At 40.4% G+C, this 24,859-nt stretch overlaps 4 pseudogenes; all 4 read left to right on the forward strand.

Moving 5' to 3' along the window:
* The first annotated feature begins 3,718 nt into the window (after positions 1-3,718).
* LOC148932668 (uncharacterized) lies at positions 3,719-4,601 on the forward strand (annotated as a pseudogene).
* Positions 4,602-9,448: 4,847 nt separating this feature from the next.
* LOC148932669 (uncharacterized) lies at positions 9,449-10,238 on the forward strand (annotated as a pseudogene).
* Positions 10,239-14,992: 4,754 nt separating this feature from the next.
* On the forward strand, positions 14,993-15,875 carry LOC148932670 (uncharacterized; annotated as a pseudogene).
* Positions 15,876-20,630: 4,755 nt separating this feature from the next.
* LOC148932671 (uncharacterized) lies at positions 20,631-21,513 on the forward strand (annotated as a pseudogene).
* The last annotated feature ends 3,346 nt before the right edge of the window (positions 21,514-24,859 follow it).

Below are 24,859 nucleotides of genomic sequence, written 5' to 3' on the forward strand. Positions count from 1 at the left end.
ACGTTAGGCATTCTTTGTTCTCCCCTTCACAAGTGTATATATTTTTGTCTTAATCCCTAGTTAGCCCTCCTAGCCTAAAAAGTGTCACGATGTCAAATAATTGTTAAGTCACCGTCAAGAGTGATAAGCCTACAAACTTGGAAGCACATATGGGGCGTTGTAAAAAATAATAATAATGGAGGTATAAGCTAGACGAAGTCTAGAGGAACAAGAAAAAAAAAACAATAAATTTGTGGAGGTATAAGCTAGACAAAGTCTAGAAGAGTTATTGGTTGGGTTTCTAAATAAGTGGGGACCGGATGGGAGGAAGAAGTTCGACAAAGTCTTACTTATCTGAGATTTGTTATGGAAAATGGTCTTTTGTTGGGATTTGTATTATGCGAGTACTTGGGCTTCTCTTACTTTTCAGCCACTTTAGCCAAAATGTTCCCTACCGTCCAAAAAGCCACATTACAACCTTAATAAAGTTCTTTCTGATTTTAGATTCACATTCACATTCTAGTAGAGGAGATGTTTGATTTGGAACAAGCCTATGGTAAACACTACTTGTATTTTGATTTGAGAGTATTATTTCTATACATACACTTTTGAGAGTGAGATACACACACACATATCTTGAGAGAAGCATGAATCCAAGGTGATATACAAGTTAGTAGTAAAAGTGCACTCAACGGCTTGACTTAATATAATTTGTATTTTGATATGCTCTTTTATTCCATACTCTTTGAAACAGTGATGATGTCTAAACCCCTTTAAATCCAAGTCTTCTTTTAGTTCTTTTTCTTCATTACTCGAGGACTAGCAATTATTTAAGTTTGGGGGAGTTGACATAATTGGATTTTACATGGTTTTAGAGGGTGGTTATGTATGAATTTGATCATATTTTGTCTATTATTGGACATGTTTATATCTACTTCTCTATTATGTTGGTATGTTGACCATTTTGTTAAGAATGTATAGAAAAAGGTACAAAATATGTGGATGTGCAGCAGCCTTGCTTTGAGACAATATTTACTTGAGATTTTGAAGTCCAATCAGCCCATAATACATATCATTCTCTTCGTCTTTGAAAGAGCTTCGCGTGGGTATCTTGCACGCCTCAATCGGAGTTCAGTAGAAGAAGTTAAGGCCGTTACAAGAGCACTGCGCTATCCAGAAGCTTACACGCGGCCGGGTGAATTATTACACTGTAAATTCACCCGGCCGGGTACTGTAATTCTGCGCGAAAATGGCCAGAAAGGGGTCGAAAATGACCACCCGGCCGGGTACGCTATTTTGGAGTATTCTTTTGCCAAAAACGCGATTTTTTATGGGAGATTAAAGGGAAAACGCCTAGGGTTAAAGAGGATTCTACACTTACCGCCTCCAACACTCACACACACCCCCAAGAACACCTTTGAGAGAGGGAATTGAAGATTAAAGACTTCCAATCATCGGAAGATTGAAGTTGCCAATCCATAGATTCATTCTCACAGGAGTATCTTAATCTTTTCTCCATGTATTTCATAGAATCTTTTGTTTTGAACATGGTTTTTATGAAGAACATGAGTTGCTAAACCCTATTTTGTAGAATTCTTGGTGATGATGCATTGATTTCATAGTTTTTATCCAATTAATTTTGTTCTTACCTTGCTCTTTTAGTTATTTGATTATTCTTGGGCTTATTCCTTTCAATTGCTTGATCGCCACTTGATTGTGTAGGATTAATTAGATTAATCGGGAGATGAAATAATTAATCTAGAAATAAGAATAATTCACACCTTAATGCAATAAAACTCGGGAGAGTTGAGGTTTTGAGTGAGGTCTTTGACCTAATCGAGCTTTTGGGAGTTAGGGGTTTTAGGATTAGAAGGGGACTTCAATCTTAGCACCTAATCTACAGGTTTCTCACCTCGGGAGGGGGTTTAATCTATAATTGTGGTCGACTTAGTAACTCTAGAGACATCAAAAGGTAAGGAAATTTGATTGGATAAGAACTTGGAATTGTGCATCGGATCCTTGAGTTCTACAATTTTCTCCATATTATCTTTTGACTACGTGTTTACTTACTTTTATTTATTTATTTGTTTATTATATGATTTTCGTAGTGTTAGAACAAAACCAAACATTTCCCGATTCTCTAGATAGTAGTCAATATTTGTTCGTGGTACTTAAGTTGATACAAATTAGTCTCTGTGGGATACGATAATCTTGCTTGCTAATTGCTACACCAGCCCCGTACACTTGGGTATCACTTGTGTTAAAATAAGTTGAGTCATGTTTTTGGCGCCGTTGCCGGGGACTATTTTGTGTCGTTAGAGCTTAATATCGTGATAATAATTAAGGTTACTAGTCTAGATTTTATTTGCTTTATTTTCATTTTCATTTTTATTTTATTTTTTTGAGTTCTCTAATCTTGGTGTTTCTTTTCTCGGGTTGTATGCACACACGTTCTAATGGTCCACCTTTAGAACCCATCGATCTCGAGATCGAAGCATCCAACAGGAGGAGGAACGCCCAGAGGAGGTTGAACCAGAGGATCCGCGTATCTTCACCGGGTCATAGGCGTCCACCATCCCCCGTTCAGAGAACTCCAGTACCTATTCCTTCTCCACCTCCAACACCTATACAGTACGAGCATAATTCTCCAATCCTAATGGAGAACAATGAGAACAACAATGAGGATCCAGTTATTCGTCAACTCCGAGATCAAATGGCCAACATGAAGAGGCAGTTGAATGAGCGGAACGCGAGACCACCAGTTCAGCCCGTGCAGAATCTGTATGCATATAGACGAGTTGCTAATCCACCAATCAATAATGCCGGGATTGCGGCCAACAGCTTTGAGTTAAAGTCGGGATTGATAAACAGGGCAGAAGCACATGCATTTGGTGGAACAGTTTCGGAAGATGCCAACAAGCATTTGACCAAGTTCATACAAATCAGCAACACGGTGAAGGCTAATGGGGTCTCCGATGATCAGATTCGCCTCAGACTGTTCCCTTTTTCTTTGAAGGATGATTCTAGGGATTGGTACGATAGCATGGATCCCAACTCAGTCGAAACTTGGGATGCAATGGTTGAGCTCTTCTTGGATAAATACTACCCACCGAGCGAGGCACTCAAGCGCCAAGCTGAAGTCATCTCTTATGCAATGCATCCTCAGGAGAATATTCACGAGGCATGGAAGAGATTCAAATACCTGATGAAGAGATGCCCCAACCACGGGTTAAGCCCGGGGCAACAGGTTGTAACTTTCTACAGGGGAGCCACTCCGGAGGCAATACGCGAGTTGAATATGAGCGCAGGGGGGTCACTCCTTAAGTTGGGAGAAGACGATGCATTAGAGGTGATTGAGAGGGTGGCCTCCAACGATGATGGGTGGAAGAATGAGAGAAGCAAAGCCTACAGGATGGCGTCCGCATCGGATGTTGACAAGATGGACATGATGTCCAAGCAGCTGGATTTCCTGACTACTAAGTTTGGCTATATGGAATCAGAGCCAACCGGGCTTGAAAGTGAAGCGGTGAATTACGTGCATCAATGCGGCAACAATCAGAATTTCAACAACAACAACGGCCACAATCAAGGGGGTGGTAACTTCAACAACTTTGGGAATAGAGCACATCCCAACTTGTCTTATGGGAATCCTAACAATGCCCTATAGCCACCTCCGGGGTTTCAAGTGTCGAATGGACAAGTCGTTGAGCCGAAGAAGAATGAGCTTGGAGATGTCTTGATGACGTTTATGAAGCAGACAGGGGAAATTATGGCCAATTCTGATAAGAGACTGAAGCAGGTAGAGACAGATGTGCAGAGCTTGAGTATTCACATGAAGAGCATCGATACTCAGATGAGCCAGATTTCACAGGCTGTGGGTATTCAACATCAACCGGGCCAGTTTCCCTCACATACCATTGTCAATCCCAAAGACTGCAAGGATTGCAAAGCCATCTGTGCGACCATTCAACCCGATGAAGTGGAAAAAGAGGTGGATGAAGAGACTGCAGAGGATAATGTTGTTGAGAAAGAGAAGAAACAACCTGAACCACCTCGATTGGAGCCATATACTCCTAAGATACCGTTCCCTAGCCGAATCAAGAAGAAGGTTGTGGATGAGAAATTTGAGAAATTGTTGAACATCTTTAGGAAGGTGAATGTGGATATCCCACTAGTAGAGGCTCTTCAACAAATGCCTATGTATGCAAGGTTCCTAAAAGACGTGATCTCCAAGAAGAAAAAGTGGGTAAACTACGAAACAGTGAGCATGTCGGAGAATTGTAGTGCCATAATCCAGAAGAAATTGTCGGCAAAGCTTAAGGACCCTGGAAGTTTCAACATATCATGTGCCATTGGTGACGACAAACACATGAAGGCACTTTGTGATTTGGGGGCGAGCATCAACTTGATGCCCCTATCCTTCTTTAGGAAGATGAAAATCGGCACTCTCAAGCCGACTAGAATCACGCTCCAAATGGCCGATAGATCCGTCACCTATCCTGAAGGGATCATAGAAGATGTGTTAGTGCGGGTAAATGACTTTATATTTCCCGTTGATTTTGCCGTGCTTGACATGGAAGAAGATAGGAATGTGCCGCTTATCCTTGGTCGGCCATTCTTAGCGACGGGGAAAGCATTGATTGATGTTTCAAGGGGAGAGCTTACCCTCCGCATGGGCACCAAACACCATATCTTCTCCATCTACAATGCCATGGGGAGTCATAAGGTGGAAGAGCTTACTATGAAGAAAGAGTGCAAAGTTGTGCCCGTTGTACAGGTTCAGAAGGATCAAATGGTAAAGCCCAAGGTCGAGAATATTTCCTTACCACAGTGTCTATTTGGCCCATGTGGTGGATCAATTCACTGCAAAGGAAGACAAAGAGAGCCCAAGAAGGCGAAGGAAAAGGAAGCAATAATATCGATCACACCGAAAGTAGAGCTCAAATCAAATGATAACATGGTGAAGAAGACTTGGTGGAAGAAGAGGTTGTTGGCAAGAATGTACCTGGTTGAACACGAAGAAGAAGCCAACAATCCCATTGATATGGGAGTGAAATGATGAAAGCTGTATGAAGACGTCGAGCCAACGACGATAACCAAAGGCACTATAGGGGAGGTAACCCCTAGTAGGTAACTTTCAGATTATTTTTGCTTTAGTTTGCCTATCATATAAGTCTCCCTTCTCCACCAACTTTTCAAACTTATTCTTTGCATAGCCTTGAATAAGTTTGGGGGGTGATATGGTGGATAGTGAGCCTTATGAGGTATTTTACTACTTTATTTTTGTTTCAAATTGATTAGTTATCTTTTGTTGCTTTTATTTATGTTTTAGGGTAGATTTGTTTTGCTTTAGACCTCTGTGAGTTGTTTTGGTTTTGGTTGTTGTGGAATTGAATTTTGATTTTCTTGGGATAAAGACTAGTTGTTAATGATAAAAACTTAATCCATCTTTTAAGCTATCATGGTTTTTGACTTAAGAGTTTGAGTAATAAGTGCATAAGTAACGAATTGCTTGTTTGCCTTGATTCATGCTATTACCCGAGTGAGATTTGAGCCAAAACTTCTTTTTTTGTGTGATTTTATCATATGCTTGTTGTTGTTTCTAGAACTTGCTCCTAATCATATGAAATCAACATAGTGAATGTGAATTTAGGAGATGACGTTAGGCATTCTTTGTTCTCCCCTTCACAAGTGTATATATTTTTGTCTTAATCCCTAGTTAGCCCTCCTAGCCTAAAAAGTGTCACGATGTCAAATAATTGTTAAGTCACCGTCAAGAGTGATAAGCCTACAAACTTGGAAGCACATATGGGGCGTTGTAAAAAATAATAATAATGGAGGTATAAGCTAGACGAAGTCTAGAGGAACAAGAAAAAAAAAACAATAAATTTGTGGAGGTATAAGCTAGACAAAGTCTAGAAGAGTTATTGGTTGGGTTTCTAAATAAGTGGGGACCGGATGGGAGGAAGAAGTTCGACAAAGTCTTACTTATCTGAGATTTGTTATGGAAAATGGTCTTTTGTTGGGATTTGTATTATGCGAGTACTTGGGCTTCTCTTACTTTTCAGCCACTTTAGCCAAAATGTTCCCTACCGTCCAAAAAGCCACATTACAACCTTAATAAAGTTCTTTCTGATTTTAGATTCACATTCACATTCTAGTAGAGGAGATGTTTGATTTGGAACAAGCCTATGGTAAACACTACTTGTATTTTGATTTGAGAGTATTATTTCTATACATACACTTTTGAGAGTGAGATACACACACACATATCTTGAGAGAAGCATGAATCCAAGGTGATATACAAGTTAGTAGTAAAAGTGCACTCAACGGCTTGACTTAATATAATTTGTATTTTGATATGCTCTTTTATTCCATACTCTTTGAAACAGTGATGATGTCTAAACCCCTTTAAATCCAAGTCTTCTTTTAGTTCTTTTTCTTCATTACTCGAGGACTAGCAATTATTTAAGTTTGGGGGAGTTGACATAATTGGATTTTACATGGTTTTAGAGGGTGGTTATGTATGAATTTGATCATATTTTGTCTATTATTGGACATGTTTATATCTACTTCTCTATTATGTTGGTATGTTGACCATTTTGTTAAGAATGTATAGAAAAAGGTACAAAATATGTGGATGTGCAGCAGCCTTGCTTTGAGACAATATTTACTTGAGATTTTGAAGTCCAATCAGCCCATAATACATATCATTCTCTTCGTCTTTGAAAGAGCTTCGCGTGGGTATCTTGCACGCCTCAATCGGAGTTCAGTAGAAGAAGTTAAGGCCGTTACAAGAGCACTGCGCTATCCAGAAGCTTACACGCGGCCGGGTGAATTATTACACTGTAAATTCACCCGGCCGGGTACTGTAATTCTGCGCGAAAATGGCCAGAAAGGGGTCGAAAATGACCACCCGGCCGGGTACGCTATTTTGGAGTATTCTTTTGCCAAAAACGCGATTTTTTATGGGAGATTAAAGGGAAAACGCCTAGGGTTAAAGAGGATTCTACACTTACCGCCTCCAACACTCACACACACCCCCAAGAACACCTTTGAGAGAGGGAATTGAAGATTAAAGACTTCCAATCATCGGAAGATTGAAGTTGCCAATCCATAGATTCATTCTCACAGGAGTATCTTAATCTTTTCTCCATGTATTTCATAGAATCTTTTGTTTTGAACATGGTTTTTATGAAGAACATGAGTTGCTAAACCCTATTTTGTAGAATTCTTGGTGATGATGCATTGATTTCATAGTTTTTATCCAATTAATTTTGTTCTTACCTTGCTCTTTTAGTTATTTGATTATTCTTGGGCTTATTCCTTTCAATTGCTTGATCGCCACTTGATTGTGTAGGATTAATTAGATTAATCGGGAGATGAAATAATTAATCTAGAAATAAGAATAATTCACACCTTAATGCAATAAAACTCGGGAGAGTTGAGGTTTTGAGTGAGGTCTTTGACCTAATCGAGCTTTTGGGAGTTAGGGGTTTTAGGATTAGAAGGGGACTTCAATCTTAGCACCTAATCTACAGGTTTCTCACCTCGGGAGGGGGTTTAATCTATAATTGTGGTCGACTTAGTAACTCTAGAGACATCAAAAGGTAAGGAAATTTGATTGGATAAGAACTTGGAATTGTGCATCGGATCCTTGAGTTCTACAATTTTCTCCATATTATCTTTTGACTACGTGTTTACTTACTTTTATTTATTTATTTGTTTATTATATGATTTTCGTAGTGTTAGAACAAAACCAAACATTTCCCGATTCTCTAGATAGTAGTCAATATTTGTTCGTGGTACTTAAGTTGATACAAATTAGTCTCTGTGGGATACGATAATCTTGCTTGCTAATTGCTACACCAGCCCCGTACACTTGGGTATCACTTGTGTTAAAATAAGTTGAGTCATGTTTTTGGCGCCGTTGCCGGGGACTATTTTGTGTCGTTAGAGCTTAATATCGTGATAATAATTAAGGTTACTAGTCTAGATTTTATTTGCTTTATTTTCATTTTCATTTTTATTTTATTTTTTTGAGTTCTCTAATCTTGGTGTTTCTTTTCTCGGGTTGTATGCACACACGTTCTAATGGTCCACCTTTAGAACCCATCGATCTCGAGATCGAAGCATCCAACAGGAGGAGGAACGCCCAGAGGAGGTTGAACCAGAGGATCCGCGTATCTTCACCGGGTCATAGGCGTCCACCATCCCCCGTTCAGAGAACTCCAGTACCTATTCCTTCTCCACCTCCAACACCTATACAGTACGAGCATAATTCTCCAATCCTAATGGAGAACAATGAGAACAACAATGAGGATCCAGTTATTCGTCAACTCCGAGATCAAATGGCCAACATGAAGAGGCAGTTGAATGAGCGGAACGCGAGACCACCAGTTCAGCCCGTGCAGAATCTGTATGCATATAGACGAGTTGCTAATCCACCAATCAATAATGCCGGGATTGCGGCCAACAGCTTTGAGTTAAAGTCGGGATTGATAAACAGGGCAGAAGCACATGCATTTGGTGGAACAGTTTCGGAAGATGCCAACAAGCATTTGACCAAGTTCATACAAATCAGCAACACGGTGAAGGCTAATGGGGTCTCCGATGATCAGATTCGCCTCAGACTGTTCCCTTTTTCTTTGAAGGATGATTCTAGGGATTGGTACGATAGCATGGATCCCAACTCAGTCGAAACTTGGGATGCAATGGTTGAGCTCTTCTTGGATAAATACTACCCACCGAGCGAGGCACTCAAGCGCCAAGCTGAAGTCATCTCTTATGCAATGCATCCTCAGGAGAATATTCACGAGGCATGGAAGAGATTCAAATACCTGATGAAGAGATGCCCCAACCACGGGTTAAGCCCGGGGCAACAGGTTGTAACTTTCTACAGGGGAGCCACTCCGGAGGCAATACGCGAGTTGAATATGAGCGCAGGGGGGTCACTCCTTAAGTTGGGAGAAGACGATGCATTAGAGGTGATTGAGAGGGTGGCCTCCAACGATGATGGGTGGAAGAATGAGAGAAGCAAAGCCTACAGGGTGGCGTCCGCATCGGATGTTGACAAGATGGACATGATGTCCAAGCAGCTGGATTTCCTGACTACTAAGTTTGGCTATATGGAATCAGAGCCAACCGGGCTTGAAAGTGAAGCGGTGAATTACGTGCATCAATGCGGCAACAATCAGAATTTCAACAACAACAACGGCCACAATCAAGGGGGTGGTAACTTCAACAACTTTGGGAATAGAGCACATCCCAACTTGTCTTATGGGAATCCTAACAATGCCCTATAGCCACTTCCGGGGTTTCAAGTGTCGAATGGACAAGTCGTTGAGCCGAAGAAGAATGAGCTTGGAGATGTCTTGATGACGTTTATGAAGCAGACAGGGGAAATTATGGCCAATTCTGATAAGAACTGAAGCAGGTAGAGACAGATGTGCAGAGCTTGAGTATTCACATGAAGAGCATCGATACTCAGATGAGCCAGATTTCACAGGCTGTGGGTATTCAACATCAACCGGGCCAGTTTCCCTCACATACCATTGTCAATCCCAAAGACTGCAAGGATTGCAAAGCCATCTGTGCGACCATTCAACCCGATGAAGTGGAAAAAGAGGTGGATGAAGAGACTGCAGAGGATAATGTTGTTGAGAAAGAGAAGAAACAACCTGAACCACCTCGATTGGAGCCATATACTCCTAAGATACCGTTCCCTAGCCGAATCAAGAAGAAGGTTGTGGATGAGAAATTTGAGAAATTGTTGAACATCTTTAGGAAGGTGAATGTGGATATCCCACTAGTAGAGGCTCTTCAACAAATGCCTATGTATGCAAGGTTCCTAAAAGACGTGATCTCCAAGAAGAAAAAGTGGGTAAACTACGAAACAGTGAGCATGTCGGAGAATTGTAGTGCCATAATCCAGAAGAAATTGTCGGCAAAGCTTAAGGACCCTGGAAGTTTCAACATATCATGTGCCATTGGTGACGACAAACACATGAAGGCACTTTGTGATTTGGGGGCGAGCATCAACTTGATGCCCCTATCCTTCTTTAGGAAGATGAAAATCGGCACTCTCAAGCCGACTAGAATCACGCTCCAAATGGCCGATAGATCCGTCACCTATCCTGAAGGGATCATAGAAGATGTGTTAGTGCGGGTAAATGACTTTATATTTCCCGTTGATTTTGCCGTGCTTGACATGGAAGAAGATAGGAATGTGCCGCTTATCCTTGGTCGGCCATTCTTAGCGACGGGGAAAGCATTGATTGATGTTTCAAGGGGAGAGCTTACCCTCCGCATGGGCACCAAACACCATATCTTCTCCATCTACAATGCCATGGGGAGTCATAAGGTGGAAGAGCTTACTATGAAGAAAGAGTGCAAAGTTGTGCCCGTTGTACAGGTTCAGAAGGATCAAATGGTAAAGCCCAAGGTCGAGAATATTTCCTTACCACAGTGTCTATTTGGCCCATGTGGTGGATCAATTCACTGCAAAGGAAGACAAAGAGAGCCCAAGAAGGCGAAGGAAAAGGAAGCAAGAATATCGATCACACCGAAAGTAGAGCTCAAATCAAATGATAACATGGTGAAGAAGACTTGGTGGAAGAAGAGGTTGTTGGCAAGAGTGTACCTGGTTGAACACGAAGAAGAAGCCAACAATCCCATTGATATGGGAGTGAAATGATGAAAGCTGTATGAAGACGTCGAGCCAACGACGATAGCCAAAGGCACTATAGGGGAGGTAACCCCTAGTAGGTAACTTTCAGATTATTTTTGCTTTAGTTTGCCTATCATATAAGTCTCCCTTCTCCACCAACTTTTCAAACTTATTCTTTGCATAGCCTTGAATAAGTTTGGGGGGTGATATGGTGGATAGTGAGCCTTATGAGGTATTTTACTACTTTATTTTTGTTTCAAATTGATTAGTTATCTTTTGTTGCTTTTATTTATGTTTTAGGGTAGATTTGTTTTGCTTTAGACCTCTGTGAGTTGTTTTGGTTTTGGTTGTTGTGGAATTGAATTTTGATTTTCTTGGGATAAAGACTAGTTGTTAATGATAAAAACTTAATCCATCTTTTAAGCTATCATGGTTTTTGACTTAAGAGTTTGAGTAATAGGTGCATAAGTAACGAATTGCTTGTTTGCCTTGATTCATGCTATTACCCGAGTGAGATTTGAGCCAAAACTTCTTTTTTTGTGTGATTTTATCATATGCTTGTTGTTGTTTCTAGAACTTGCTCCTAATCATATGAAATCAACATAGTGAATGTGAATTTAGGAGATGACGTTAGGCATTCTTTGTTCTCCCCTTCACAAGTGTATATATTTTTGTCTTAATCCCTAGTTAGCCCTCCTAGCCTAAAAAGTGTCACGATGTCAAATAATTGTTAAGTCACCGTCAAGAGTGATAAGCCTACAAACTTGGAAGCACATATGGGGCGTTGTAAAAAATAATAATAATGGAGGTATAAGCTAGACGAAGTCTAGAGGAACAAGAAAAAAAAAACAATAAATTTGTGGAGGTATAAGCTAGACAAAGTCTAGAAGAGTTATTGGTTGGGTTTCTAAATAAGTGGGGACCGGATGGGAGGAAGAAGTTCGACAAAGTCTTACTTATCTGAGATTTGTTATGGAAAATGGTCTTTTGTTGGGATTTGTATTATGCGAGTACTTGGGCTTCTCTTACTTTTCAGCCACTTTAGCCAAAATGTTCCCTACCGTCCAAAAAGCCACATTACAACCTTAATAAAGTTCTTTCTGATTTTAGATTCACATTCACATTCTAGTAGAGGAGATGTTTGATTTGGAACAAGCCTATGGTAAACACTACTTGTATTTTGATTTGAGAGTATTATTTCTATACATACACTTTTGAGAGTGAGATACACACACACATATCTTGAGAGAAGCACGAATCCAAGGTGATATACAAGTTAGTAGTAAAAGTGCACTCAACGGCTTGACTTAATATAATTTGTATTTTGATATGCTCTTTTATTCCATACTCTTTGAAACAGTGATGATGTCTAAACCCCTTTAAATCCAAGTCTTCTTTTAGTTCTTTTTCTTCATTACTCGAGGACTAGCAATTATTTAAGTTTGGGGGAGTTGACATAATTGGATTTTACATGGTTTTAGAGGGTGGTTATGTATGAATTTGATCATATTTTGTCTATTATTGGACATGTTTATATCTACTTCTCTATTATGTTGGTATGTTGACCATTTTGTTAAGAATGTATAGAAAAAGGTACAAAATATGTGGATGTGCAGCAGCCTTGCTTTGAGACAATATTTACTTGAGATTTTGAAGTCCAATCAGCCCATAATACATATCATTCTCTTCGTCTTTGAAAGAGCTTCGCGTGGGTATCTTGCACGCCTCAATCGGAGTTCAGTAGAAGAAGTTAAGGCCGTTACAAGAGCACTGCGCTATCCAGAAGCTTACACGCGGCCGGGTGAATTATTACACTGTAAATTCACCCGGCCGGGTACTGTAATTCTGCGCGAAAATGGCCAGAAAGGGGTCGAAAATGACCACCCGGCCGGGTACGCTATTTTGGAGTATTCTTTTGCCAAAAACGCGATTTTTTATGGGAGATTAAAGGGAAAACGCCTAGGGTTAAAGAGGATTCTACACTTACCGCCTCCAACACTCACACACACCCCCAAGAACACCTTTGAGAGAGGGAATTGAAGATTAAAGACTTCCAATCATCGGAAGATTGAAGTTGCCAATCCATAGATTCATTCTCACAGGAGTATCTTAATCTTTTCTCCATGTATTTCATAGAATCTTTTGTTTTGAACATGGTTTTTATGAAGAACATGAGTTGCTAAACCCTATTTTGTAGAATTCTTGGTGATGATGCATTGATTTCATAGTTTTTATCCAATTAATTTTGTTCTTACCTTGCTCTTTTAGTTATTTGATTATTCTTGGGCTTATTCCTTTCAATTGCTTGATCGCCACTTGATTGTGTAGGATTAATTAGATTAATCGGGAGATGAAATAATTAATCTAGAAATAAGAATAATTCACACCTTAATGCAATAAAACTCGGGAGAGTTGAGGTTTTGAGTGAGGTCTTTGACCTAATCGAGCTTTTGGGAGTTAGGGGTTTTAGGATTAGAAGGGGACTTCAATCTTAGCACCTAATCTACAGGTTTCTCACCTCGGGAGGGGGTTTAATCTATAATTGTGGTCGACTTAGTAACTCTAGAGACATCAAAAGGTAAGGAAATTTGATTGGATAAGAACTTGGAATTGTGCATCGGATCCTTGAGTTCTACAATTTTCTCCATATTATCTTTTGACTACGTGTTTACTTGCTTTTATTTATTTATTTGTTCATTATATGCTTTTCGTAGTGTTAGAACAAAACCAAACATTTCCCGATTCTCTAGATAGTAGTCAATATTTGTTCGTGGTACTTAAGTTGATACAAATTAGTCTCTGTGGGATACGATACTCTTGCTTGCTAATTGCTACACCAGCCCCGTACACTTGGGTATCACTTGTGTTAAAATAAGTTGAGTCATGTTTTTGGCGCCGTTGCCGGGGACTATTTTGTGTCGTTAGAGCTTAATATCGTGATAATAATTAAGGTTACTAGTCTAGATTTTATTTGCTTTATTTTCATTTTCATTTTTATTTTATTTTTTTGAGTTCTCTAATCTTGGTGTTTCTTTTCTCGGGTTGTATGCACACTCGTTCTAATGGTCCACCTTTAGAACCCATCGATCCCGAGATCGAAGCATCCAACAGGAGGAGGAACGCCCAGAGGAGGTTGAACCAGAGGATCCGCGTATCTTCACCGGGTCATAGGCGTCCACCATCCCCCGTTCAGAGAACTCCAGTACCTATTCCTTCTCCACCTCCAACACCTATACAGTACGAGCATAATTCTCCAATCCTAATGGAGAACAATGAGAACAACAATGAGGATCCAGTTATTCGTCAACTCCGAGATCAAATGGCCAACATGCAGAGGCAGTTGAATGAGCGGAACGCGAGACCACCAGTTCAGCCCGTGCAGAATCTGTATGCATATAGACGAGTTGCTAATCCACCAATCAATAATGCCGGGATTGCGGCCAACAGCTTTGAGTTAAAGTCGGGATTGATAAACAGGGCAGAAGCACATGCATTTGGTGGAACAGTTTCGGAAGATGCCAACAAGCATTTGACCAAGTTCATACAAATCAGCAACACGGTGAAGGCTAATGGGGTCTCCGATGATCAGATTCGCCTCAGACTGTTCCCTTTTTCTTTGAAGGATGATTCTAGGGATTGGTAGATAGCATGGATCCCAACTCAGTCGAAACTTGGGATGCAATGGTTGAGCTCTTCTTGGATAAATACTACCCACCGAGCGAGGCACTCAAGCGCCAAGCTGAAGTCATCTCTTATGCAATGCATCCTCAGGAGAATATTCACGAGGCATGGAAGAGATTCAAATACCTGATGAAGAGATGCCCCAACCACGGGTTAAGCCCGGGGCAACAGGTTGTAACTTTCTACAGGGGAGCCACTCCGGAGGCAATACGCGAGTTGAATATGAGCGCAGGGGGGTCACTCCTTAAGTTGGGAGAAGACGATGCATTAGAGGTGATTGAGAGGGTGGCCTCCAACGATGATGGGTGGAAGAATGAGAGAAGCAAAGCCTACAGGGTGGCGTCCGCATCAGATGTTGACAAGATGGACATGATGTCCAAGCAGCTGGATTTCCTGACTACTAAGTTTGGCTATATGGAATCAGAGCCAACCGGGCTTGAAAGTGAAGCGGTGAATTACGTGCATCAATGCGGCAACAATCAGAATTTCAACAACAACAACGGCCACAATCAAGGGGGTGGTAACTTCAACAACTTTGGGAATAGAGCACATCCCAACTTGTCTTATGGGAATCCTAACAATGCCCTATAGCCACCTCCGGGGTTTCAAGTGTCGAATGGACAAGTCGTTGAGCCGAAGAAGAATGAGCTTGGAGATGTCTTGATGACGTTTATGAAGCAGACAGGGGAAATTATGGCCAATTCTGATAAGAGACTGAAGCAGGTAGAGACAGATGTGCAGAGCTTGAGTATTCACATGAAGAGCATCGATACTCAGATGAGCCAGATTTCACAGGCTGTGGGTATTCAACATCAACCGGGCCAGTTTCCCTCACATACCATTGTCAATCCCAAAGACTGCAAGGATTGCAAAGCCATCTGTGCGACCATTCAACCCGATGAAGTGGAAAAAGAGGTGGATGAAGAGACTGCAGAGGATAATGTTGTTGAGAAAGAGAAGAAACAACCTGAACCACCTCGATTGGAGCCATATACTCCTAAGATACCGTTCCCTAGCCGAATCAAGAAGAAGGTTGTGGATGAGAAACTTGAGAAATTGTTGAACATCTTTAGGAAGGTGAATGTGGATATCCCACTAGTAGAGGCTCTTCAACAAATGCCTATGTATGCAAGGTTCCTAAAAGACGTGATCTCCAAGAAGAAAAAGTGGGTAAACTACGAAACAGTGAGCATGTCGGAGAATTGTAGTGCCATAATCCAGAAGAAATTGTCGGCAAAGCTTAAGGACCCTGGAAGTTTCAACATATCATGTGCCATTGGTGACGACAAACACATGAAGGCACTTTGTGATTTGGGGGCGAGCATCAACTTGATGCCCCTATCCTTCTTTAGGAAGATGAAAATCGGCACTCTCAAGCCGACTAGAATCACGCTCCAAATGGCCGATAGATCCGTCACCTATCCTGAAGGGATCATAGAAGATGTGTTAGTGCGGGTAAATGACTTTATATTTCCCGTTGATTTTGCCGTGCTTGACATGGAAGAAGATAGGAATGTGCCGCTTATCCTTGGTCAGCCATTCTTAGCGACGGGGAAAGCATTGATTGATGTTTCAAGGGGAGAGCTTACCCTCCGCATGGGCACCAAACACCATATCTTCTCCATCTACAATGCCATGGGGAGTCATAAGGTGGAAGAGCTTACTATGAAGAAAGAGTGCAAAGTTGTTCCCGTTGTACAGGTTCAGAAGGATCAAATGGTAAAGCCCAAGGTCGAGAATATTTCCTTACCACAGTGTCTATTTGGCCCATGTGGTGGATCAATTCACTGCAAAGGAAGACAAAGAGAGCCCAAGAAGGCAAAGGAAAAGGAAGCAAGAATATCGATCACACCGAAAGTAGAGCTCAAATCAAATGATAACATGGTGAAGAAGACTTGGTGGAAGAAGAGGTTGTTGGCAAGAATGTACCTGGTTGAACACGAAGAAGAAGCCAACAATCCCATTGATATGGGAGTGAAATGATGAAAGCTGTATGAAGACGTCGAGCCAACGACGATAACCAAAGGCACTATAGGGGAGGTAACCCCTAGTAGGTAACTTTCAGATTATTTTTGCTTTAGTTTGCCTATCATATAAGTCTCCCTTCTCCACCAACTTTTCAAACTTATTCTTTGCATAGCCTTGAATAAGTTTGGGGGGTGATATGGTGGATAGTGAGCCTTATGAGGTATTTTACTACTTTATTTTTGTTTCAAATTGATTAGTTATCTTTTGTTGCTTTTATTTATGTTTTAGGGTAGATTTGTTTTGCTTTAGACCTCTGTGAGTTGTTTTGGTTTTGGTTGTTGTGGAATTGAATTTTGATTTTCTTGGGATAAAGACTAGTTGTTAATGATAAAAACTTAATCCATCTTTTAAGCTATCATGGTTTTTGACTTAAGAGTTTGAGTAATAGGTGCATAAGTAACGAATTGCTTGTTTGCCTTGATTCATGCTATTACCCGAGTGAGATTTGAGCCAAAACTTCTTTTTTTGTGTGATTTTATCATATGCTTGTTGTTGTTTCTAGAACTTGCTCCTAATCATATGAAATCAACATAGTGAATGTGAATTTAGGAGATGACGTTAGGCATTCTTTGTTCTCCCCTTCACAAGTGTATATATTTTTGTCTTAATCCCTAGTTAGCCCTCCTAGCCTAAAAAGTGTCACGATGTCAAATAATTGTTAAGTCACCGTCAAGAGTGATAAGCCTACAAACTTGGAAGCACATATGGGGCGTTGTAAAAAATAATAATAATGGAGGTATAAGCTAGACGAAGTCTAGAGGAACAAGAAAAAAAAAACAATAAATTTGTGGAGGTATAAGCTAGACAAAGTCTAGAAGAGTTATTGGTTGGGTTTCTAAATAAGTGGGGACCGGATGGGAGGAAGAAGTTCGACAAAGTCTTACTTATCTGAGATTTGTTATGGAAAATGGTCTTTTGTTGGGATTTGTATTATGCGAGTACTTGGGCTTCTCTTACTTTTCAGCCACTTTAGCCAAAATGTTCCCTACCGTCCAAAAAGCCACATTACAACCTTAATAAAGTTCTTTCTGATTTTAGATTCACATTCACATTCTAGTAGAGGAGATGTTTGATTTGGAACAAGCCTATGGTAAACACTACTTGTATTTTGATTTGAGAGTATTATTTCTATACATACACTTTTGAGAGTGAGATACACACACACATATCTTGAGAGAAGCACGAATCCAAGGTGATATACAAGTTAGTAGTAAAAGTGCACTCAACGGCTTGACTTAATATAATTTGTATTTTGATATGCTCTTTTATTCCATACTCTTTGAAACAGTGATGATGTCTAAACCCCTTTAAATCCAAGTCTTCTTTTAGTTCTTTTTCTTCATTACTCGAGGACTAGCAATTATTTAAGTTTGGGGGAGTTGACATAATTGGATTTTACATGGTTTTAGAGGGTGGTTATGTATGAATTTGATCATATTTTGTCTATTATTGGACATGTTTATATCTACTTCTCTATTATGTTGGTATGTTGACCATTTTGTTAAGAATGTATAGAAAAAGGTACAAAATATGTGGATGTGCAGCAGCCTTGCTTTGAGACAATATTTACTTGAGATTTTGAAGTCCAATCAGCCCATAATACATATCATTCTCTTCGTCTTTGAAAGAGCTTCGCGTGGGTATCTTGCACGCCTCAATCGGAGTTCAGTAGAAGAAGTTAAGGCCGTTACAAGAGCACTGCGCTATCCAGAAGCTTACACGCGGCCGGGTGAATTATTACACTGTAAATTCACCCGGCCGGGTACTGTAATTCTGCGCGAAAATGGCCAGAAAGGGGTCGAAAATGACCACCCGGCCGGGTACGCTATTTTGGAGTATTCTTTTGCCAAAAACGCGATTTTTTATGGGAGATTAAAGGGAAAACGCCTAGGGTTAAAGAGGATTCTACACTTACCGCCTCCAACACTCACACACACCCCCAAGAACACCTTTGAGAGAGGGAATTGAAGATTAAAGACTTCCAATCATCGGAAGATTGAAGTTGCCAATCCATAGATTCATTCTCACAGGAGTATCTTAATCTTTTCTCCATGTATTTCATAGAATCTTTTGTTTTGAACATGGTTTTTATGAAGAACATGAGTTGCTAAACCCTATTTTGTAGAATTCTTGGTGATGATGCATTGATTTCATAGTTTTTATCCAATTAATTTTGTTCTTACCTTGCTCTTTTAGTTATTTGATTATTCTTGGGCTTATTCCTTTCAATTGCTTGATCGCCACTTGATTGTGTAGGATTAATTAGATTAATCGGGAGATGAAATAATTAATCTAGAAATAAGAATAATTCACACCTTAATGCAATAAAACTCGGGAGAGTTGAGGTTTTGAGTGAGGTCTTTGACCTAATCGAGCTTTTGGGAGTTAGGGGTTTTAGGATTAGAAGGGGACTTCAATCTTAGCACCTAATCTACAGGTTTCTCACCTCGGGAGGGGGTTTAATCTATAATTGTGGTCGACTTAGTAACTCTAGAGACATCAAAAGGTAAGGAAATTTGATTGGATAAGAACTTGGAATTGTGCATCGGATCCTTGAGTTCTACAATTTTCTCCATATTATCTTTTGACTACGTGTTTACTTGCTTTTATTTATTTATTTGTTCATTATATGCTTTTCGTAGTGTTAGAACAAAACCAAACATTTCCCGATTCTCTAGATAGTAGTCAATATTTGTTCGTGGTACTTAAGTTGATACAAATTAGTCTCTGTGGGATACGATACTCTTGCTTGCTAATTGCTACACCAGCCCCGTACACTTGGGTATCACTTGTGTTAAAATAAGTTGAGTCATGTTTTTGGCGCCGTTGCCGGGGACTATTTTGTGTCGTTAGAGCTTAATATCGTGATAATAATTAAGGTTACTAGTCTAGATTTTATTTGCTTTATTTTCATTTTCATTTTTATTTTATTTTTTTGAGTTCTCTAATCTTGGTGTTTCTTTTCTCGGGTTGTATGCACACTCGTTCTAATGGTCCACCTTTAGAACCCATCGATCCCGAGATCGAAGCATCCAACAGGAGGAGGAACGCCCAGAGGAGGTTGAACCAGAGGATCCGCGTATCTTCACCGGGTCATAGGCGTCCACCATCCCCCGTTCAGAGAACTCCAGTACCTATTCCTTCTCCACCTCCAACACCTATACAGTACGAGCATAATTCTCCAATCCTAATGGAGAACAATGAGAACAACAATGAGGATCCAGTTATTCGTCAACTCCGAGATCAAATGGCCAACATGAAGAGGCAGTTGAATGAGCGGAACGCGAGACCACCAGTTCAGCCCGTGCAGAATCTGTATGCATATAGACGAGTTGCTAATCCACCAATCAATAATGCCGGGATTGCGGCCAACAGCTTTGAGTTAAAGTCGGGATTGATAAACAGGGCAGAAGCACATGCATTTGGTGGAACAGTTTCGGAAGATGCCAACAAGCATTTGACCAAGTCCATACAAATCAGCAACACGGTGAAGGCTAATGGGGTCTCCGATGATCAGATTCGCCTCAGACTGTTCCCTTTTTCATTGAAGGATGATTCTAGGGATTGGTACGATAGCATGGATCCCAACTCAGTCGAAACTTGGGATGCAATGGTTGAGCTCTTCTTGGATAAATACTACCCACCGAGCGAGGCACTCAAGCGCCAAGCTGAAGTCATCTCTTATGCAATGCATCCTCAGGAGAATATTCACGAGGCATGGAAGAGATTCAAATACCTGATGAAGAGATGCCCCAACCACGGGTTAAGCCCGGGGCAACAGGTTGTAACTTTCTACAGGGGAGCCACTCCGGAGGCAATACGCGAGTTGAATATGAGCGCAGGGGGGTCACTCCTTAAGTTGGGAGAAGACGATGCATTAGAGGTGATTGAGAGGGTGGCCTCCAACGATGATGGGTGGAAGAATGAGAGAAGCAAAGCCTACAGGGTGGCGTCCGCATCGGATGTTGACAAGATGGACATGATGTCCAAGCAGATGGATTTCCTGACTACTAAGTTTGGCTATATGGAATCAGAGCCAACCGGGCTTGAAAGTGAAGCGGTGAATTACGTGCATCAATGCGGCAACAATCAGAATTTCAACAACAACAACGGCCACAATCAAGGGGGTGGTAACTTCAACAACTTTGGGAATAGAGCACATCCCAACTTGTCTTATGGGAATCCTAACAATGCCCTATAGCCACCTCCGGGGTTTCAAGTGTCGAATGGACAAGTCGTTGAGCCGAAGAAGAATGAGCTTGGAGATGTCTTGATGACGTTTATGAAGCAGACAGGGGAAATTATGGCCAATTCTGATAAGAGACTGAAGCAGGTAGAGACAGATGTGCAGAGCTTGAGTATTCACATGAAGAGCATCGATACTCAGATGAGCCAGATTTCACAGGCTGTGGGTATTCAACATCAACCGGGCCAGTTTCCCTCACATACCATTGTCAATCCCAAAGACTGCAAGGATTGCAAAGCCATCTGTGCGACCATTCAACCCGATGAAGTGGAAAAAGAGGTGGATGAAGAGACTGCAGAGGATAATGTTGTTGAGAAAGAGAAGAAACAACCTGAACCACCTCGATTGGAGCCATATACTCCTAAGATACCGTTCCCTAGCCGAATCAAGAAGAAGGTTGTGGATGAGAAATTTGAGAAATTGTTGAACATCTTTAGGAAGGTCAATGTGGATATCCCACTAGTAGAGGCTCTTCAACAAATGCCTATGTATGCAAGGTTCCTAAAAGACGTGATCTCCAAGAAGAAAAAGTGGGTAAACTACGAAACAGTGAGCATGTCGGAGAATTGTAGTGCCATAATCCAGAAGAAATTGTCGGCAAAGCTTAAGGACCCTGGAAGTTTCAACATATCATGTGCCATTGGTGACGACAAACACATGAAGGCACTTTGTGATTTGGGGGCGAGCATCAACTTGATGCCCCTATCCTTCTTTAGGAAGATGAAAATCGGCACTCTCAAGCCGACTAGAATCACGCTCCAAATGGCCGATAGATCCGTCACCTATCCTGAAGGGATCATAGAAGATGTGTTAGTGCGGGTAAATGACTTTATATTTCCCGTTGATTTTGCCGTGCTTGACATGGAAGAAGATAGGAATGTGCCGCTTATCCTTGGTCGGCCATTCTTAGCGACGGGGAAAGCATTGATTGATGTTTCAAGGGGAGAGCTTACCCTCCGCATGGGCACCAAACACCATATCTTCTCCATCTACAATGCCATGGGGAGTCATAAGGTGGAAGAGCTTACTATGAAGAAAGAGTGCAAAGTTGTGCCCGTTGTACAGGTTCAGAAGGATCAAATGGTAAAGCCCAAGGTCGAGAATATTTCCTTACCACAGTGTTTATTTGGCCCATGTGGTGGATCAATTCACTGCAAAGGAAGACAAAGAGAGCCCAAGAAGGCGAAGGAAAAGGAAGCAAGAATATCGATCACACCGAAAGTAGAGCTCAAATCAAATGATAACATGGTGAAGAAGACTTGGTGGAAGAAGAGGTTGTTGGCAAGAATGTACCTGGTTGAACACGAAGAAGAAGCCAACAATCCCATTGATATGGGAGTGAAATGATGAAAGCTGTATGAAGACGTCGAGCCAACGACGATAACCAAAGGCACTATAGGGGAGGTAACCCCTAGTAGGTAACTTTCAGATTATTTTTGCTTTAGTTTGCCTATCATATAAGTCTCCCTTCTCCACCAACTTTTCAAACTTATTCTTTGCATAGCCTTGAATAAGTTTGGGGGGTGATATGGTGGATAGTGAGCCTTATGAGGTATTTTACTACTTTATTTTTGTTTCAAATTGATTAGTTATCTTTTGTTGCTTTTATTTATGTTTTAGGGTAGATTTGTTTTGCTTTAGACCTCTGTGAGTTGTTTTGGTTTTGGTTGTTGTGGAATTGAATTTTGATTTTCTTGGGATAAAGACTAGTTGTTAATGATAAAAACTTAATCCATCTTTTAAGCTATCATGGTTTTTGACTTAAGAGTTTGAGTAATAGGTGCATAAGTAACGAATTGCTTGTTTGCCTTGATTCATGCTATTACCCGAGTGAGATTTGAGCCAAAACTTCTTTTTTTTGTGTGATTTTATCATATGCTTGTTGTTGTTTCTAGAACTTGCTCCTAATCATATGAAATCAACATAGTGAATGTGAATTTAGTTAATGACGTTAGGCATTCTTTGTTCTCCCATTCACAAGTGTATATATTTTTGTCTTAATCCCTAGTTAGCCCTCCTAGCCTAAAAAGTGTCACGTCTGTCAAATAATTGTTAAGTCACCGTCAAGAGTGATAAGCCTACAAACTTGGAAGCACATATGGGGCGTTGTAAAAAATAATAATAATGGAGGTATAAGCTAGACGAAGTCTAGAGGAACAAGAAAAAAAAAACAATAAATTTGTGGAGGTATAAGCTAGACAAAGTCTAGAAGAGTTATTGGTTGGGTTTCTAAATAAGTGGGGACCGGATGGGAGGAAGAAGTTCGACAAAGTCTTACTTATCTGAGATTTGTTATGGAAAATGGTCTTTTGTTGGGATTTGTATTATGCGAGTACTTGGGCTTCTCTTACTTTTCAGCCACTTTAGCCAAAATGTTCCCTACCGTCCAAAAAGCCACATTACAACCTTAATAAAGTTCTTTCTGATTTTAGATTCACATTCACATTCTAGTAGAGGAGATGTTTGATTTGGAACAAGCCTATGGTAAACACTACTTGTATTTTGATTTGAGAGTATTATTTCTATACATACACTTTTGAGAGTGAGGTACACACACACATATCTTGAGAGAAGCATGAATCCAAGGTGATATACAAGTTAGTAGTAAAAGTGCACTCAACGGCTTGACTTAATATAATTTGTATTTTGATATGCTCTTTTATTCCATACTCTTTGAAACAGTGATGATGTCTAAACCCCTTTAAATCCAAGTCTTCTTTTAGTTCTTTTTCTTCATTACTCGAGGACTAGCAATTATTTAAGTTTGGGGGAGTTGACATAATTGGATTTTACATGGTTTTAGAGGGTGGTTATGTATGAATTTGATCATATTTTGTCTATTATTGGACATGTTTATATCTACTTCTCTATTATGTTGGTATGTTGACCATTTTGTTAAGAATGTATAGAAAAAGGTACAAAATATGTGGATGTGCAGCAGCCTTGCTTTGAGACAATATTTACTTGAGATTTTGAAGTCCAATCAGCCCATAATACATATCATTCTCTTCGTCTTTGAAAGAGCTTCGCGTGGGTATCTTGCACGCCTCAATCGGAGTTCAGTAGAAGAAGTTAAGGCCGTTACAAGAGCACTGCGCTATCCAGAAGCTTACACGCGGCCGGGTGAATTATTACACTGTAAATTCACCCGGCCGGGTACTGTAATTCTGCGCGAAAATGGCCAGAAAGGGGTCGAAAATGACTACCCGGCCGGGTACGCTATTTTGGAGTATTCTTTTGCCAAAAATGCGATTTTTTATGGGAGATTAAAGGGAAAACGCCTAGGGTTAAAGAGGATTCTACACTTACCGCCTCCAACACTCACACACACCCCCAAGAACACCTTTGAGAGAGGGAATTGAAGATTAAAGACTTCCAATCATCGGAAGATTGAAGTTGCCAATCCATAGATTCATTCTCACAGGAGTATCTTAATCTTTTCTCCATGTATTTCATAGAATCTTTTGTTTTGAACATGGTTTTTATGAAGAACATGAGTTGCTAAACCCTATTTTGTAGAATTCTTGGTGATGATGCATTGATTTCATAGTTTTTATCCAATTAATTTTGTTCTTACCTTGCTCTTTTAGTTATTTGATTATTCTTGGGCTTATTCCTTTCAATTGCTTGATCGCCACTTGATTGTGTAGGATTAATTAGATTAATCGGGAGATGAAATAATTAATCTAGAAATAAGAATAATTCACACCTTAATGCAATAAAACTCGGGAGAGTTGAGGTTTTGAGTGAGGTCTTTGACCTAATCGAGCTTTTGGGAGTTAGGGGTTTTAGGATTAGAAGGGGACTTCAATCTTAGCACCTAATCTACAGGTTTCTCACCTCGGGAGGGGGTTTAATCTATAATTGTGGTCGACTTAGTAACTCTAGAGACATCAAAAGGTAAGGAAATTTGATTGGATAAGAACTTGGAATTGTGCATCGGATCCTTGAGTTCTACAATTTTCTCCATATTATCTTTTGACTACGTGTTTACTTGCTTTTATTTATTTATTTGTTCATTATATGCTTTTCGTAGTGTTAGAACAAAACCAAACATTTCCCGATTCTCTAGATAGTAGTCAATATTTGTTCGTGGTACTTAAGTTGATACAAATTAGTCTCTGTGGGATACGATACTCTTGCTTGCTAATTGCTACACCAGCCCCGTACACTTGGGTATCACTTGTGTTAAAATAAGTTGAGTCATGTTTTTGGCGCCGTTGCCGGGGACTATTTTGTGTCGTTAGAGCTTAATA

Source organism: Salvia hispanica, chromosome 2, assembly GCF_029641045.1.
Source record: "Salvia hispanica isolate PSC_SH4W2 chromosome 2, Shi_PSC_v1, whole genome shotgun sequence".
In the NCBI taxonomy this organism is placed as follows: Eukaryota; Viridiplantae; Streptophyta; class Magnoliopsida; order Lamiales; family Lamiaceae; genus Salvia; species Salvia hispanica.